The following is an 18,297-nucleotide window of genomic DNA, read 5'->3' on the forward strand; positions in this document are numbered from 1 at the left end:
TTTTTTTAACGTTTTACTTCATCACAACTACTCTATCGAAATAAAATGTTACAAAAAAATTAGAAATGAAGCCCGTGTTTTTAAAATTTTGAAGTAAAATATAATGTTTTACTTCGCTGGAGTTATTATCGAAGTTGATCGGTATATACTACTGCATCATTAATAATCGCCAAAGTAACTAGTGGAGAAGTAAAAAACCAAAAATTCTACTAGTGAATGTTTCCAAACATCTAGACAATGAATTCAAACTTCCAATACAAGGCGGCTCATTAATTCATAGAATTTGTGGAAGATCCTCACAAAAGAATTCAAACTTCCAATACAAGGCGGCTCATGAATTCATAGAATTTGTGGAAGATCCTCACAATTGTTCTGAGAGGAAACGCAACAAAACATCAACAAACTTGGCATCTACTTCCAGAAACAACACTTTTCTTCTTCTTTGAGTACCCTAGCTTTCAAATGGAACAGCTCCTGTTCAAGTCGATGGATATAAATAACAGTAAACTGAGCAACACAGACGAACCATTATCAAACTCTACTTAAGAACAATTAATATGCAACCAAAGGGAGCATAGGAATATCTAAATCTTTGTTCCAGTTTAAGCCAAGCACATTAAAAGCCCGAAATGTCAGTATAGAAGACCCCTTCTAAAGCCTTACCACCGATGGAAAAGAGAGTCGGCGAAAATGAATGCTCAAAGAAGAAATCGAAGGAAAACCAAACAAAAAATCTTTAAATCTCCATTCCAGTTTAAGCCAAGCACATTAAGAGCGCGAAATGTCTATATAGAAGCCACTTTCTAAAGCCTTACCGTACCACCGATAGAAAAGAGAGTTGTGAAAATGGAAGCTCAAAAAAGAAATCGAAGAAAATCTTTAAATCTTCATTCCAGAGCCCTAAATATCTATATAAAAAGCCTTAGCACCCATAGAGATTGAAAAGACTCCTCACCTAAGTATCTTCTTTCCTTTTCTTCTTGAGCTGGGAAAATGTTTGCGATAGACTCCCTGCGTACGATCACAAATTGTTAAATGCTGCAGATGGATGTGCGAGATTTCTGCACAGCAAGAAGATATCTGCTATAAATGTTAATTCTAGGGGGGAAATGACCGGAGTGACGGAGAAAGGCTATGGAGAGAGTTTCAAGAAGAAGAACAAGGCTTGTACTGTTAAAATATTGCAAATGTGTAGGAATTGTAAAAATATAACAATCTGGAGTATAAAAATCTGGATTCAATTTTTTTTTTAATGTGTAGGAATTGTAAAAATATAACAATCTGGAGTATAAAAATCTGGATTCAATTTTTTTTTTTAAAAAAAAGAAAAGATATGTCACGGATTCAATGAATCTGTGACAAGAATCCGTGGCAGTGGATCACGGATTTTAATTAGACGTTCACAATTCGACCGTCCATTATAACCTCGTCAGAATTGGATAAAACTAATCAAAATTTAACCAATATGTAATTAAAGAAAATGAAAAATAATTTTTTTATATGAATACAAGATTAGATTATACTAGTAAGAGTTGAAAAAAAACATTTTTACAATAAAGAAAAGTTGAAATCTAAAATCTAAAAGCGTAAGGAACTATAGTAATACTGGAAAAATAGAACTAAAATTGTAATGTCTGATGATTCCTACAAATGATTAAAATGCTAATAATCTTGTTATGTCTATCATGTCAAGTTTAAAATATTCATTCCGTGAATTGAGTACTGGGGTATGCATATGAAAGAGTATGAAAATTGAGACCTGTGATAATGTTGGCACTTTTGAAAAAGTGATCTCGCATCCCATTCGCATCCCATTCGCATCCCATTTTATTAGCATCTTCTTTTTGTTTTTTCAAACATTCCTATGGACAATAAGTTCATACCAATCAAAAAAACCCTAACATGCCTTGGGTACACTGATATGGAGGCATACTCGATTGATAGTTGGAACCAATTAAAATAAGAATTTTCAGTAGTTTCTATAGCACCCGACGAGTAGTCAGTATTGCTGATATAACAAACTCGTGATAATGGAAAGAAAAGTCTGCCATTAACTATATTAATCATTGGAGAAACTTGAACCTTAACTGCAAAGACCGATTGTTGGAATCTTCTACTATTGAGATGTACATCCAAGGCATGTATTAGGGGCTTCGATATATCCTTCAAGGAATCCAACCAAAGATATTTGAAGAATTAGCTGCACGAGCTCATGATATGGACCCAAGCATGGTTGCAAGTGGAGTGGAGAGACTTCCAACTTAAGAACATCATATGACAAAAGAAAGAGAAAGTTCCAAGAAATGAGGCGAGTCTTTAACTTTGTAAAAAATATTCCTTGTATTTTCTACCCATTAGTAAAATCTTAAATCTATAATTTGAAATGGTTTTACTATCTCTAAATGTTGAATTGGTAAAGAATATTGGATGTCATAAGTGATATCATCTCACAAAATAAATTTCAAATTTATTAAAAAAAATACTATTATAAAGAGGTTATCTCATTGAGTTGAAACTCTCTGTTCGATCGAGAAGATTTTATGAATTTTCAAGAACAATCTAATATTTTGTTCTTTGATTTTCGAGCTATACAAATAAAATTCCTCTTGTTCGTGACAACTATTGGAGTTAGATTTTGGTGGACCTTATTAGGTGAATTGTGGTATCGGCAAAGTATACCGGTTGGTGTCAGAAAGTTTTGCGGTAATCCCTTTGGTGCATTTCCATCATGAATCATTTGTATGCTTTCGGTTTATGAATCAAAGCCGATAGTGTGTCAATTGTTAACTATTATATAAAGATTATTAAAAAATCATCACCATCAAATATGTATATCAAATGTTATGTAAGAATAAAATTGTAAATAAACATCGGTCAGATCAATTGTTGAGCAGTACCCTTTTCTTGACTACAATGTTTCTGGAATATTTGATGATTTGGTCAAAGAAAACTTGATTGAATTGCCAAAACTGAATCGACCAAAAGAAGTTGAAAGAGTGGATGACCCAAAATACTGCAAATACCATCGATTGATCGAGCATCCTATTCATGATTGCTTTATATTCAAGGATAAAGTCATACAATTGGCTCGACATGGGAAAATCACACTTGAAGAAAATATTGTAACTGCGAATCAAGTCGAAGTCCAATGGAATGACGATGAAATGCATAACCATGATGATGTATCATGCTACACGATGAATTTAGAAGGAAGTCCCTTCGATGAAGTTTGTCAGTCTAAAACTGAGAAAAATTGTGTGGTGACCTTGGCATTTACCGACGAAGATCTATCATTCGGTTCTGGATTTCACAATCTATTACTATTCGTCACATGCTATAGTTGCGAGCAAAAAATGAATAGGATATTGATTGATGGAGGTATAACAGTCTACGTTATGCCTTTGTTCACAATGAAAGAATTGAACATTGCCATGGAAGAACTTACAAACAGTCGTCTTATGATCCAAGAATTCAATCAAGAAGGGAAAAGACTCTTGGGGCCATAAGATTAGAATTACTAATGAAAAACAAGACCTCAAGTGCATTATTTCATGTCATAGATGCTAAAACATCCTACAACATGTTACTCGGTCGACCATGGCTTCATGAAAATAGTGTTGTTCCTTCTACATTGTATTGATATTTCAAATACAGTCGAGACAGAATGGTGGAGAAGGTTCTTGTAGAAGAGAGACCATTTACCCAAGCTGAATCACATTTTGTTGATGTCAAATATTACTTTGAAAATGAAAAGACAAAAACTGAAGAAGATTTACCTTATCTAAAATCCAAAAGCCTAATAATGAAATCGAAGAAACTTTGGCGATCTATAAACTTCAATCAAAAGGTGAATTACTTCTCCAAAAATGGATCCCTTGAAAAATATGATAATCCCCCTTACAAAACTTGAGGGATTCATTCGTCCAACTCAAGGTGCAAAAGTGGAACATGGGGAATACACAGAACTACTAAGCGTGAAGGATTTTGATCCAGAAGCTTATAAACTTCTCATTAAAGACTAGATGTAATCCAAATGAGAATCTTCAATTGGGTAAACTTCTTTCAGTAGTTTATGACAAACATGGTCACATACCGACTACTCCACAAAATAGCATACCGTTCATAAAACCCGAACATGCCATGCGTTCATCCCACAAAACCCTGTCCACATTGCCATCAAAAAAGCCAATATCCACTAGTGGCTGAAGATGGTTTGAGAATTAGTCTCATAAATGGGAAATTCTTGAAGCATTACTATGCATTAAAAAAAGTTTAAAAAATCCCAAATAAAAAAAATTTAAAAAAAAGTTTAAAAAATCCCAAATAAATTTTTTTTAACAAAATTCTCAGTATGAATTGTGCACAACACCCCTCCCAAAAAAAATTATCAAATTTTTTGAAATGTTATGACTTGATCCCTCTGTTGGGTATGTAGGCAACTTATATATTTTTTAAGTATATTCATGAATTTGTTTTTTTTTTCATGGAAAAATAAATATTTCTTGAAAGATAAATACAATATAAATGTTGCATGTACAAAAAATTCAAAAAAGTAAATTTCCAATTGTGATTGCACAAAGCTAAAAGAAAATAAAAGAACTACGGAATGATAAAAAGCCAGGGATGAAACTCTTTCAATTTTTTTTGTGATTCCTAGATGGATCATTGATGTATTCAAACTCCCGATAACTCCCACAATCTCATGAATCTATGATTAGGGATGACAATGGGTAGGGTATGGGTCAAATTTCATACATCCATCTCCATACCCATTTATTAAATTCATCCACATACCCATCGGGTATTGAATTTTATCTCATCCCCATACCCATCGGATTATCGGATACTCACACCCTACCCAAATATCCTATTATCATATACAATTGAATTTTTTCAAATTTAAATCGTTTCAATGAAGTTATGAATTTTAAAAAATTATTTAAATGAACAATAAGAAAAATTATTAATGATAAAAATTTGCAAAATAATCTTTATAGAAAAAATAACAAAATATTAAAAATAGCCCAAGTTAAAAAAAAACAAAAAACAAAACCAAAACTAATAAAAAAACAAAGTCACGTATATTCCAAACTCTCAAAATTAATTGGTTAGAAAAACCCTAAAATGAATTGGGTAATAGGCAAACAAAAAAGGAATACAATGAACCATAATCAAGAAATAAAGTATTTTTCAATTTTTAAAGTCAAACATGGAATAAATTTACCAGTGGAGAAGATGAGAAATTGAATGAAAAAAAGAGTGGCAAAACCTTGAAACGTAGAAGTGAAAGTGAAAAGGAAGAGAAAAGAAAAAGTACCGATTTACTTGGAGTTGAGAAGATAAATCTTTAATATAAATAATATATAATTACTATATATATACATACACACACACACACAAATATATATATATATATATATATATATATATATATATATAAATATATATTAATTTAAACGGGTGTTCGGGTCGGGTGTGGGTCGGATTATATCAAACACGCCTCCATACCCGAACCCGAAAATCCCCATACCCAATTACCCAATTATTTAATCGGGTCTAAAAATCCCTCCATACCCTCCTCTATTCGGGTCGGATATCGGATCTTCCATCGGGTTCGGAGGAAATTGCCATCCCTATCTATGATTGAGCACTGGACAAAGATCGTTGTTTCCTCTTCAAGGAAGCATATAAACTTTTCTTTCGCTTCTTCAAATCACTAGGTTCTTTAATAATGTGCTCCAACTCCTCCTGAGTAGATCAGACTTAACTCAACTCTTGAACTCATTCCAAATATATTATATACATGAAATAAAAAGTGGCAATATCGATAAAAAAATCTACGACCCGCTTCATCAATACTGGTGAGCTCTTTTGCACTAGGAACGTGATACCCCAATAAGGATCCGGGTCATTAATGACCCGGGCATCACTCTCTTCCCGGGCGTTCCACCAACAGCCCGGGTTCTCACTCTATCACCCGGGTACCCTCACCTCAAGAAGTGAACCACACTCGAGTGTGATCGGTACAGGCAGTCTAATCTGTCAGAACAACTTGGGCTTGGAGTATCCTAGAAGCCATCAGAAGCTATATTGGGGGTAACCGAATTACCATACTCAGTAGGTGGCGTGATAATCGAGGTAACTACCCATTCCTCTACTATAAATAGCAGGTATTAATCTCATTTAATGATTCTGAATCTTAAAACTCTCAAGCATTATACATATTCTCTCAAATATTGCTTGTGTTCATCTTCAACCTGCTGACTTTAGCATCGGAGTGGCCACGCCGGAAAACCCTCCTGCGCCCATTCACGAGTTCTTTTCATTGTTTGCAGGCGTGATTCAAGCCATTACCATTACTCAAATTCCCAAACACTATAAATTGTTGATCTGATCCGTTGGAGCTCTTTATCTGGCTCACCCATTTCAGCGAGATCTTATCATTGGCACCGTCTATGGGAAACTTGAGCTCAAGATGTTGATATGGCTCGTACGAGAAGGACGGACCAGGGTAATTCTCGAGCCCAGGAGGTCGAGGGACAAACTTCGAGACAAGGAGGTGTTAATAACACCGGGCCAAATCTCGTAACCATGACCCAGGAAGAGTTAAAGAAAATTATGGTCAACGCCATAGTGCAAGCTATGGCCAGAAAGGAAGTCTCTCGGCATGTTGCACCATCCGAGCAGGAGCAAGAGCAAGAGCAAGAGCAGGGATTGGAGGAGAAGGAGGAAGCGGGAGGAGAGAATGAGGAGTATAGTGCTGGGTCAAAATCTCCGACTACGGCAGAAGAGTTGCGGGTGTTGAGGAGGAAGATGAAGGTTTTGGAAGGACAGTTGGAAAGTCGGAGCGTTACCCGGGCAACCCCGAGAGGGTGTCCGTTTACTGATGTCATTGTCTGGGAACCTCTTCCCGGAAATTTCAAGTCCGTAAAAGTGAAAGACTATGATGGCAACGCATATCCGGAGGAGCACCTGGCAAAATTTGAAAACATGGCCATGTTACACTGTTACACCGATCGGATCAAGTGTAAGGTGTTCCTAACAACACTTGTGGATTCTGCTCAGAGGTGGTTCGAGGGCTTGGCTTCCCAAAGTATCAGCTCTTTTAAGGACTTCCAGAAGGTGTTTTTACACCATTTCAGCAGCAGCAAGAAGTACAAAAAGACTGCTTTTAGTCTTTTTGAGGTCAATCAGAGCCTAGAAGAGAGTTTAAGGGCCTATATAAGAAGTTTCAACAGAGTGGCCCTAGATGTCCCCACTTGTGCCACCGAAACGAAGACTACTGCGTTCACCCAAGGTTTGAGAGAGGGTGAATTCTTCAAGTCACTGACCAAGAAGCTGCCAGAGGATTTCGAGGATCTGTTGTCACGGGCAGAAAAGTAAATCAATATGGAGGAGGCCCAGAAGCAGAAGAGGGAAGCTGTAAGAAAAGAGAGAGGAGACCGGGTGTCTAGGCTCGAGGAGAGAGGGCAGAAGAGGAGCAACCCCGGGCATTTTTCTCATCACGTGCCTTTGAAAATTGCCCGGGAAAGGGAAGTGCAGGAATGTAGCCGGGACTTGGACCCAGATCATCAGTTGTCCCAGCCAGAAAAGAAAGGATTTTGCTCTCTTCACAAAGTGTGCTACCATAACACTGAAGACTGCAAAACGTTGAAGGGGAATTATGTCCCACCTTCCATCGTGGGACCCAGCAGCAGCAGCCAGAGACCGAGATTTCCACCTTGGGCATCTCGACAACCAGGATCCAGCGCCAAGGAGGAAGTATGAGGAATATCCCGAGAAGTGAGCCCAGTAGAAGAAAAGAGCCCAAGCCGAGAGGAAAAGGAATTCACCCCCTGCTACAGGGTTGATTAAAATGATATCAGGAGGCTCTACTGATGGAGACTCCAACCGGGAAAGGAAGGCAAGAAGTAGGAGGGAGTGTTTGGAGGTGGAGGGAGTGAGAAGGAGTGAGGCGGTCATCAGTTTTGGACCGGAAGATTTAAAGGGGGTGAATCTGCCCCACAACGATGTCCTGGTGATTCAAGCCCGGTAGCAAAATTATGATATTCTACGAGTCTTCGTGGACTCGGGCAGCTCTGTAAATGTAATTTTTAAAGATGACTTTATGCAAATGGATTTGCAGGGCTATCATTTGGAGGCTTTGGAAACGGCCCTCTTTGGTTTTGCTGGCCATGTGGTGTACCCGGAAGGGGAGATAGTTTTGCCATTAACCCTGAGTTCCCAGGATCTTAAAAAGACGGTGATGACCTCATTCAACGTGGTGGACTCCCCATCATCATATAATATCATTCTGGGAAGGCCGGCTATGAACGAGCTAAGAGCCGTGGCGTCCATCTACCACCAGATAATAAAGTTTCTCGTGGGAACCCGGGTGGGAGAAGTCCGGGGAGATCAGCCATCTTCTCGGAAGTGCTATGTGGAGGCGGTCCAGGCAGATCAGAGCAAAACCAGGAGGGATGGGAAGAAGGCAAGGGTGGATGGAGAATGAGAGAGAGTGATGGAGAGAGGAGAGGTGCATATTGTGGCAGAAGAAGAGCAAGAAGTGATAGAAGTCGGAACAGGCCAGCAAATCCGGGTGGCCCGAGATCTCAGTATATCCACCCGGGTTAGTCTGATTAACTGTTTAAAAACTAATATTCATGTGTTTGCCTGGTCCCAACAGAAGTTGACAGGGATTTATCCCTTGATAGCGGAGCACCAATTGAACATCTTCCCGTGATCTCACCCGGTAAAGCAAAAAAAAAGGCACTTTGGTCCTGAAAAGGACAAAGTGATCATTATCCTCTGCGCAGGATTTATCAGCTGGTGGATTCCACCTCGGGCTATGAATTGCTAAGTTTCATGGATGCATACCAGGGGTATCATCAAATCCCCCTGGCCAAGAGTGATCAAGACAAAGCTAGCTTCATCACCTCGGGAGGTACATTTTGTTATATTGTAATGCCTTTCGTGTTGAAGAATGCAGGAGATACTTACCAGCGTCTGATGAACAAAGTTTTTGAGAAGCAGCTGGGACGAAATGTGGAAGTCTATGTGGATGATATTCTGGCCAAATCCCAAGAGGTTGCAAGCTTTATTAATGATCTAGAAGAATCTTTTGCCACTCTCTTGCATTACGGAATCAAGCTTAACCCTGCCAAGTGCATTTTTGGCGTAAAGAGTGGTAAATTCTTGGGATTCATTGTGACAGACCGAGGGATCGAGGTGAATCAGGAAAAAGTCAAGTCTGTATTATGTATGTCATCTCCCCGATCTGTCAAAGAGGTGCAGAAGCTGACCGGGAGGATTGCTTCCCTGTCTCGATTTATTTTCCGGTCAGCACACAGGAGCTATCCTTTCTTTCAAATCTTGAGGAAGGCCCAACAATTTGGATGGGATGAGAAATGTGAACAGGCCTTCCAGGATTTGAAGATACATCTTGCAGAGCTCCCTGTATTGGTGAAACCGGAGCCCAGGGAGAAGTTATATGTCTACTTGTCTACTACGGAGTATGCTATCAGCTCAGTTCTGATAAAAGAGGAAGGATCCGATCAAAAACCTGTTTATTATGTCAGTCATGCTCTGAGGGGGCCCGAGCTCCGGTACAGCGAAGTGGAGAAAATTACTTTGGCCTTGGTCATGGCCGCCCGGAAGCTAAGGCCTTACTTTATGTCACATCAAATTGTTGTTCTTACCAATAGTCCTCTTCGTTGGATCATGACTCACTCTGAAGTGTCCGGGCGAATGATAACATGGACAGTAGAGTTGGAGGAGTATGACATCGAGTACAAACCCCGGGTGGCCATTAAAGCACAGGCTCTATCAGATTTTTTATCTGAGATAATCCAACTCAACGAGGAGGAGGTGTGGAGAGTATCAGTGGATGGGGCATCTAACCTTGCGGGGTGTGGAGTGGGGGTGGTGTTGGTGTCTCCTCTGGGAGAAAAGATCAAATTAGCATTGAGAATTGACTCCTGGATAACCAATAATGAGGCTGAGTATGAGGCTGTTCTTGCAGGTATTCGAGCTGCCCGAGAAGTGGGAGCTACCCGGATTATTCTATATTCCGATTCACAGCTCATCACTCAACAAATAAAGGGCGCTTATGAGGCCAAATATGACATGATGCTTAAATATTTACAGCTCATTCGAGCCCAAGCAGGAAGCTTCATGGATTGGAGTATCGAACAAATACCCCGGGAGGAGAACAACGAGGCAGACGCGTTGGCTAAAATGGCCGCTTCTTTATCAGAATTTAGTACCCGGGAAGTACTGCACATTACTCGGCTGGTCTTCTCTACGAAGGAAGAAACATTACCAATACCTGAGGACTCCTGGATGACACCGCTGATCACGTTCATTACGAACAATGAACTACCCGAGGATAAAGCCCGAGCTCAGAAGATCAAGAGACAAGCTCTGAGGTTTGTTCTCTTAAATAAATTTTTGTACAGGAGATCATTCCATGGACCTCTTCTGAAATGTTTAAATGAGAAGGAGGTGGATTATGTCCTCCGAGAGATTCATGAGGGGTGTTTTGCCGAGCACCTCGGAGGAATGTCTTTAGCCCGAATAACAATGCTTGCTGGTTTTTGGTGGCCAACCTTAAGTCAAGATTCTGCTCGGCTGGTTCAAACCTGTGAGGGCTGTCAACATCATTCAAATTTCAAACATAGTCCGGCCACTCTCATGAGGCCTATATGGGCATCTTGCCCCTTTGATCAATAGGGCATGGATATTGTGGGTCCTTTCCTAATTGCCCGGGCTCAGAAGAAATTCTTACTAGTAGCTGTTGACTACTTTTCCAAGTGGGTTGAAGCTGAGCCTTTGGCAAAAATCACTGAACAAGAAGTGTTGAGATTCTTGTGGAAGAACATTGCGTGCCGGTTTGGAGTTCCAGAAGACTAATCTCGGATAATGGGATACAATTCCAGGGCAAAGGAATTATAGCATGGTTCCGGGAGATGAAGATCACTCAGTATTTTACCTATGTTGCATATCCTCAAGCTAATGGTCAAACAGAAGTTGTCTATAGAATTATTGTACAAGCATTAAAAACAAGACTATAAGGCAAAGTAAAGGATTGGGTGGAAGAATTACCCAGTGTTCTTTGGGCTTACAGAACTACTCCCCGGGCACCTACTCAAGAAACTCCTTTCAGCCTGATATATGGTTCTGAAGTAGTCCTCCCAGTTGAAATCGGGAAAACTTCTCCCCGGATAGAATCTTACCCGGAAGACAATGATCCAGGCCGGCCATGGAGTTGGATCTGGTAGAAGAAAAGAGAGATCGAGCATCTATTCGAATGGAAGCATACAGGAGCCGAGTTATGAAATCATATAACAAAAGGGTCCGGATCCGAGACTTCCAAGGAGAAGATTTGGTCATGAAGAAAGTTAACCCTGCTGGGGATGTGGGAAAATTAGAAGCTCGGTGGGAAGGACCTTATAAAATTACCCGGAGAGTCATCTCGGGATCCTTTTATTTAGAAGATGCTCGAGGACATTCTCTCAAGAGGCCTTGGAATGTATTTAATTTAAAGCAATATTACACATGACAGATGTAATAATTTGGTTGAAGATATAATAAAAGATCTGTTTTTCTCAGAGAGAAGTGTTATGTTATTTCTTGTATCTCAAACTCGGGAAATACCAGTTAAAAAGCCCAGAGCACTACACCCTGGCTCGGGGAACCACACCTGGACCATTCACAAGTCCCGGGATATGCTCCCCGGCCCAAGGCTCCGCACCTTGGTTCTTAAAAAGCCCAGGGCACTACACCATGGCTCGGGGAACAACACCTTGACTATTCCCAAGTCCCGGGACATGTTCCCCGGCCCAAGGCTCCGCACCTTGGTTCTTAAAAAGCCTAGGGCACTACACCCTGGCTCGGGGAACCACACCTCGACCATTCACAAGTCCCGGGACATGCTCCCTGGCCCAAGGCTCTGCACCTTGGTTCTTAGAAATCCCAGGGCACAACACCCTAGCTCGAGAAACCACACCTCGACCATTCTCCAGTCCCGGGACATGTTCCCCGGCCCAAGGATCCGCACCTTGGTTCTTCAAAAGCCCAGATCACTACACCTTGGCTCGGAGAACCACACCTTGAGGATTCCCAAGTCCCGGGACATGTTCCCCGGCCCAAGGCTTCGCACTTTGGTTCTTCAAAAGCCCAGGGCACTACACCCTGGCTCGGGGAACCATACCTCGACCATTCACAAGTCCCGGGACATGCTACCCGGCCCAAGGCTTCTCTCCTTGGTTCTAAAAAGCCCAGGGCACTACACCCTGGCTCGAGGAACCCAAGTTATACCCTCTTGAAGTTCAGGTTTAAATTTCTGCCTCTTAAATGTTGCTTAAAAGAATGGGGTTATTTATCGTATGAACCAGGAGTCCGGGTATTGGTTTGAAGTTACCAGCTTCTCAACACTTGGAAAAATTTATGAGCTTTTTACAAAATAAATCATATTACCCGTTTGTGAAAGATATATCAATACGATATCAAGAAGCAGGGAAGGAAAAAGGAATTTCATTGAAGAAAGACCGAAGGCAAAGCATTACAAAAGAAGAATACAAAAATACAATATTACTCTACTATAGTAGTGGATTGCTCCTCGGCATCTTCCAGAGCTTTCTCGGCCTCCTCATCAGCAACATCGTCCTTGGGAAGGGAATCGATGGCTTTGTCTAAATCCGGAAGCCCTCTTTATCAACCGGGATAAGACCCTCTTCCTCAAACTGCTCTTGGCACTTTTCAAAGCCCACTTTGAAGTAATTATAGGACTTATCTTCAACAGCGGCTTGAAACTCGGAGGATTGAAGGAAGACAGTCCGCCATTCTTCCTGGGTGAGCTGCAACAGCCCGAGCTTATTCTCAGCAGTAATAGCCCGATGTTGTTGGTTGTTGGGTTCCTCCTCAAGATATCTAACCCGGCCTTCGAGAAAGGAGATCTGTCTTTTAAGGGCTTCTTCTCGGACCAGGCCTTTCTCCCGGGCAGTATTCGAAGAGGCTAGCTGCTGGTTGGCCGTGTTCAAAGAAGCCTGAAGCTCTGTAGTTCTTTCTTGATAAGCCCGGGTAGCCTGGGCCAGCTCTCCTTGCATTTGGCCAAAAAGATCTTGGCTGGCCTTGACTTGTTTATCTTTCAGGGTAGCCACTGCAGCCACCTCCTCAAAGGCCGAGACTATCATTTGAGCAGCCTGAACAATGGCAAAAGTCAGAATAAGGTGTAACACATATGCAGGAGATATGGAAGGACATGAGACTTACAGAAAGAAGCCGATTCGATCCCTCCAGAAACCTACCACTGGCAGGAACACTCTTCAGAAAAATCGCCTTAGCATGGCTGAGTATCTGCTTAAAGCGTTTAACACCGCTGGCAGTAGCTCCCTCAAAGAAAATATTAGCCTCGGAAGGCTGATTGGTAGAAGGGAGCTCTTGATCGGGCGCCTCGTTGGACTGTTGGCGGATAGGGGAATGGGTAGATTGGGAGGTACCCTGGCCACTCTCAGGAGGGTCTTCAAGAATGATTAGCTCAGCAGCCATCCTTTTCCTCTGACTGAGAGGAATGAGATCCTCAGCTTCCTCTGAAATCTCAGTCATTGTCCGGGTAGTATCATCCCGGGAAGGATCTTCCCGAGCAGCTTCAGCTCTCCGGGCTGCCTCCTCTGCAGGTCGTTGTTTCTCTTCTTCAGCAGCCGCCCGGCGACCTGCCATCTCCTTTTCTCGGGCCGCCTTCTCGGCTGCCCGTCTCTTGGAAAAAGCTGCCTGCATCTCGGAATTATCTGCAAAAAGAGGAAATAGGGTTATAAACCAAGGAATGAATAGACTAAGGAATAGTAAGGGGAGATAAAGAAGAAAGTTACCGGGTTGAGAGCCCAAGCCTGCCACCTCGTCTATCACCCGGTCCACGGGGTCCTCAGCCCGGGGGCTCAAACCGTATGCCACTAAATTTTCATCCGATATAATGGTGGAGGAGGAATATTTACGCCCTTCCACCAATTTTTGGCTTACAAGGAAGGGCTCTTCGAATTTGTGAGTACGGGGAAGAGAGGGTTGTGTGGGCAGGGAAGATAGGAACCCGGTCAAACAAGGAAGAGGGACCGAGAGTTGGATATAGAAGTACTTTCCTTTCCATCCCTTTTGAGAAGAAGGGATGTCATCAAGGAACCGGGCATTCAACCGAGCTGTTAGGGAAAATGCATTATCCCCGAACCGGCAAGAAAAATAATAATGAAGGATAAGGAGGGTGATGAGAAAATTGTTCATTTGAAAGAGGACGTAGGTGGCAGCCATTATTCTGAAAGAATTGGGGTGGAATTGGTTAACCGGTACACCAAAAAACTTTGCCACCGCAACATAAAAGGGATGAACGGGAAATCGGAGACCGTTCCTCACCTGGTCCCGAAAGAAAGTGGTATACCCGGGAAGGGGGTTGTTGGCTCTGTCAGAAGACTCGGGTATTAGGATAGTAAAGTTGGGAGGAATGGAGCCCAAGACTCGAATTTTCTCGTCCGTCCCTGAGCGCAAGGTGCTGCTCATGGAAAGAACCAAGGAGTGTCCGGGATCTCGGGTACTGAAGGACTCGGGGCCGGGCTTTACCCTTACCCTTGCTCTTGGCACGAGCTCGGGAAGGACAGACAGTAGAGGGTTTTGAAGAAGCCGGTTTGGTTTGGTGGGCTGAGGGTTTTTTAGGAGGCTGGGTGATAGAGCGCCGAAGGGGAGACGGAGGGGAGTCAGAGCGTAGCGCGGTGGACTCGTCACTAGGCGATCCTCGCACATTGGCTCCTGAGTTGAAGACGTGGAATTTGACATGTTAAGAGAAAAGGTGGAAAACTTGCAAGTTTTTGAGGAAGAAAGTGGTAGAAGATCGCCGGAAGTAGGTGATTCTGCATGGAGGAGCTTCGAGGAAAAATTTTGCAAGGGCTTCGCCGAGAGTTTGAATTTTGAAATGATTTTTGGTAAATAAGAGGCCTAGTATATATAAGAGGTGGGTGAAGATCTCAACCATTGATCTCAGGCCATGTGGACGATTGAGATTCACATCGTAAATTGTACCGAGCAGTCGAAAAGACGCGCACACATATCGAGGAGACAAGAGAATAACTGCCTCGAAATATGGAAAAACTTTTCGACGGAATAAATGCTCGAGCAAGGGCAATAATGACATCCATTAAAATCACCCTAGTATACTAAACGTCATCTTATCTATAGCCCGGGAGATTTGAGGTCCCGGCATTCTATTTATAGCCCGGGAGATTTGAGGCCCCAGCATCTTATTTAAAGCCCGGTAGACACAAGGCCCCGGCACTTCATTTTAAGGTCAGGTTACATTGGGTCCTGGCATTTCGATTTCATTCGTCGGTTATATATCACTCAGTTTACATTGGCCCATTTGCAGAAGCTTGAGAAAGAAAAATATAATAATTAAGATTTTATTAAGGAAATTATCAATGTCGTATTACATCTGTGCCATTCTTGAGGCTACATAGTCTTGCCATTCAGTTATCCAATCAGTTAATTCCTGAATATGAAGATTGGAGAATGACTCGGAGGTTGATATCTTGTTCAGATGATGCCATTCCTTCCACAGCATCGCATGCAACAGAACTTGGTCAGTGGCCAGGTCTGCAACTCGAGCTACTCCAAGCTCTCACCTGTATTTCCTTGCCACTGCCCTTTGTGCACGAGTAAGGGCCAAGCCATTTTGGTGCGCGTTAATGATATCATGGATCTTGTACCAGATAGACATAACCTTTACTTCGATATACTCTTCGATAGTCCTTTTCAAATTCTCCACATAAGAACGTAGCTCGACTGGTATTTGACTGTGTGCACCAATGGAAAAGATCGTGCTGCTTCAAGCAGTGGAATCACTTGAACTCGACATATTGAATTGATTATCACCTCTTGTCTCTACTATCTTATTTATAGGCAAGTGGCATTTAATATGGAAGAAGTCGGAAGGTTTTAACCAATCGAAACGTTTTACCAGAGTTAATCACGACCGTTGATTCAAGCACACGTGGACGATCAGGATGCACCTTGTAAATTGAGCCGGGCAGTCGAAAGGACACGTACACATATCGAGGAAACAAGATAATAACTGCCTCGAAATATGGAAAAGCTTTTCGGCGGAATAAATGCTAAAGCCATGGTAATAATGGCACCCCTTGGACTACCCAAAAATTTTGAACGCAATCACATTATTCAACTGCTCGGAAGACTTAAGTCCCCGGTGTCTTATTTCAAGCTCAGGAGATATGAAGCCCTGGTACTTTATTTTAAGCTCAGGAGATATGAAGCCCTGGTACTTTATTTACATACTTCTCGTTGGATGACAGAACGAGAAGATGTATCTTTGAAGAAGACCATTGTTATGGAAAAAAAAGAAGAAAAAAATGTGAAAACCAATTAAATGAGACATAAAATAAAGAATAATTCAAAAAATATATTGTAAATAAGTATGTAAATAATTAAAACAAAAATTAATAAATATATATGTAAATAATATTAAGAAATAAAAAAAACACAAACAAAACATGTATATGTGAAAAAAAGACACAAAAACAAAAAGAAATATATATATATATATATATATATATATATATATATATATATATATCATAGTGTAAATAATAATAAAACAAAAAAAGGCAAGTAGAAGCGTAACGGCAAAAGAGAAGAGCCAACACCTACGTTGGTCCACGTGTGGGTGTTCAAACCAAGACCTATCTCTTGTCGATCTTGTTAGAGTAGATGCCCTGCAAGCCAACGGTTGGCTGGGGAATTTATTGACTCAAGTGTAATAAACAATCTTTATTTTAATATAATTTACTTTTTAATGGTTTCGTTATACTTTATCTGTATACCCATGCAAGCAGCATAGATAAAGTCCTTGATTATGCTTTAATATAAATGAATCGTAATTCGATGTTGAAACTCATTTGTAAACACTGCATATTCTAAATTCGTTCCTAGTCGATTCAGCCGCCTAAAACATGGATAAAGGTCGCTTGAGCTCGAGACTAGCATCTGTGATGTTGTGTACTGCGTTTCTTGGTAAGGGCATGGAGATGTCTAAACATGCAGATGGGTAGTCATACGATGATTATACCGAACAACCCTCCCTCGGACTTTCCAAGTGGTTATCATTCATCGAGAGGATAAGTCCGTGGTTATGATTGTACACCATTAGTCCTTACGATCCGGGACAACACTGAGGCTCTATATGCTAGGGCTGTACTTTGACTCGTTTACCGGCTCCAGGAGAGTCATCAGGTGGCGAGGTTGGGTACAGTTGCGACACATATAGGAGCCAGTGCATTGTAGTCGGGGATTCACCGCTCACCTGCGGGTGTGGATATCCTATGTGATCTGATGTAATAATAGTGCATGGAATCTCTGGCCAGAGTATGAGATGTATATTGGAGAAGGAGTTCTCCAATAGTACACGCGATGCCACTATTATATGTAACACATAGTTATCGAATTAATATGCAACCCTCGATGAACCAATGGTTGCAGATTCGATCGGGATATATGAGATGAAGGGACCGTACTGTACGTTAATCATAATCGACTGGTTCTTGCAGGCACTATCAGTGATACCTAGGGGATCATGGGGCGATGCTACTAGACGCTCTTACCATGATCCGATGGGTGCAATCAGAAATGAGTTCTGACATTCTTGATCAAGGTGTTGATGAAAAGAATGGGGCTAACTAGGGTAAGCCCAAATAAAGGATTATGTCCTGAATCACAAAGCGTTGTGAACCCACGGCTAGCTGTATCCCTGAACCATTGAGGGTCACACAAGTACTGGATTGTTTGTTCCCGTTGAGAGAATAAATTCAATGAGTTGAATTTATATTATGATATAGTAAATTCAAGGAGTTGAATTTATGATAATTAAATTTTGAGAAAATAAATTCAAGGAGTTGAATTTATGATATAGTAAATTTAAGAAGTTGAATTTATGAAATTTGGAGAGAATAAATTCAAGGATTTGAATTTATATAAATTTATAATTTAATTTATTAAACTTAAATGTTGGGTTTATTAAATATTAAATTTTGGAGGTGATAAAAATTCAAGGAGTTGAATTTATAATTTAAACAATAAATTCAAATGTTGAATTTATAATGTATTTAATTTATTAAGCTCAAAAGTTGAGTTGATTAAATATGGTGGATAATATGTTTAATGGACTTGTAGGGGTACAAGTCCAACATATTAAATAATTAAAGTTTTAATGGACTTTGATTAAATTAATTATACTAGTTGGACTAGCCCAATTAATTAAATCAAGCCCCT

At 40.9% G+C, this 18,297-nt stretch overlaps 2 long non-coding RNA genes across 2 annotated transcripts in view; both read left to right on the forward strand.

Moving 5' to 3' along the window:
• Nucleotides 1-344: 344 nt before the first annotated feature.
• Nucleotides 345-1,313, forward strand: LOC140818063 (uncharacterized). Its single transcript, XR_012114902.1, has 2 exons — nt 345-482; nt 938-1,313. It is a non-coding gene; the product is annotated as an uncharacterized lncRNA (long non-coding RNA).
• Nucleotides 1,314-2,514: 1,201 nt separating this feature from the next.
• The window catches only part of LOC140818062 (uncharacterized), a 74,857-nt gene continuing 59,074 nt past the window's right edge, over nt 2,515-18,297 (forward strand). Inside the window, exon 1 of the long non-coding RNA XR_012114901.1 lies at nt 2,515-2,703. This is a non-coding gene — a long non-coding RNA (uncharacterized lncRNA). The remainder of the gene's footprint in view (nt 2,704-18,297) is intronic.

This window comes from Primulina eburnea, chromosome 17 (genome assembly GCF_022965805.1).
Source record: "Primulina eburnea isolate SZY01 chromosome 17, ASM2296580v1, whole genome shotgun sequence".
Taxonomy (NCBI): Eukaryota; Viridiplantae; Streptophyta; class Magnoliopsida; order Lamiales; family Gesneriaceae; genus Primulina; species Primulina eburnea.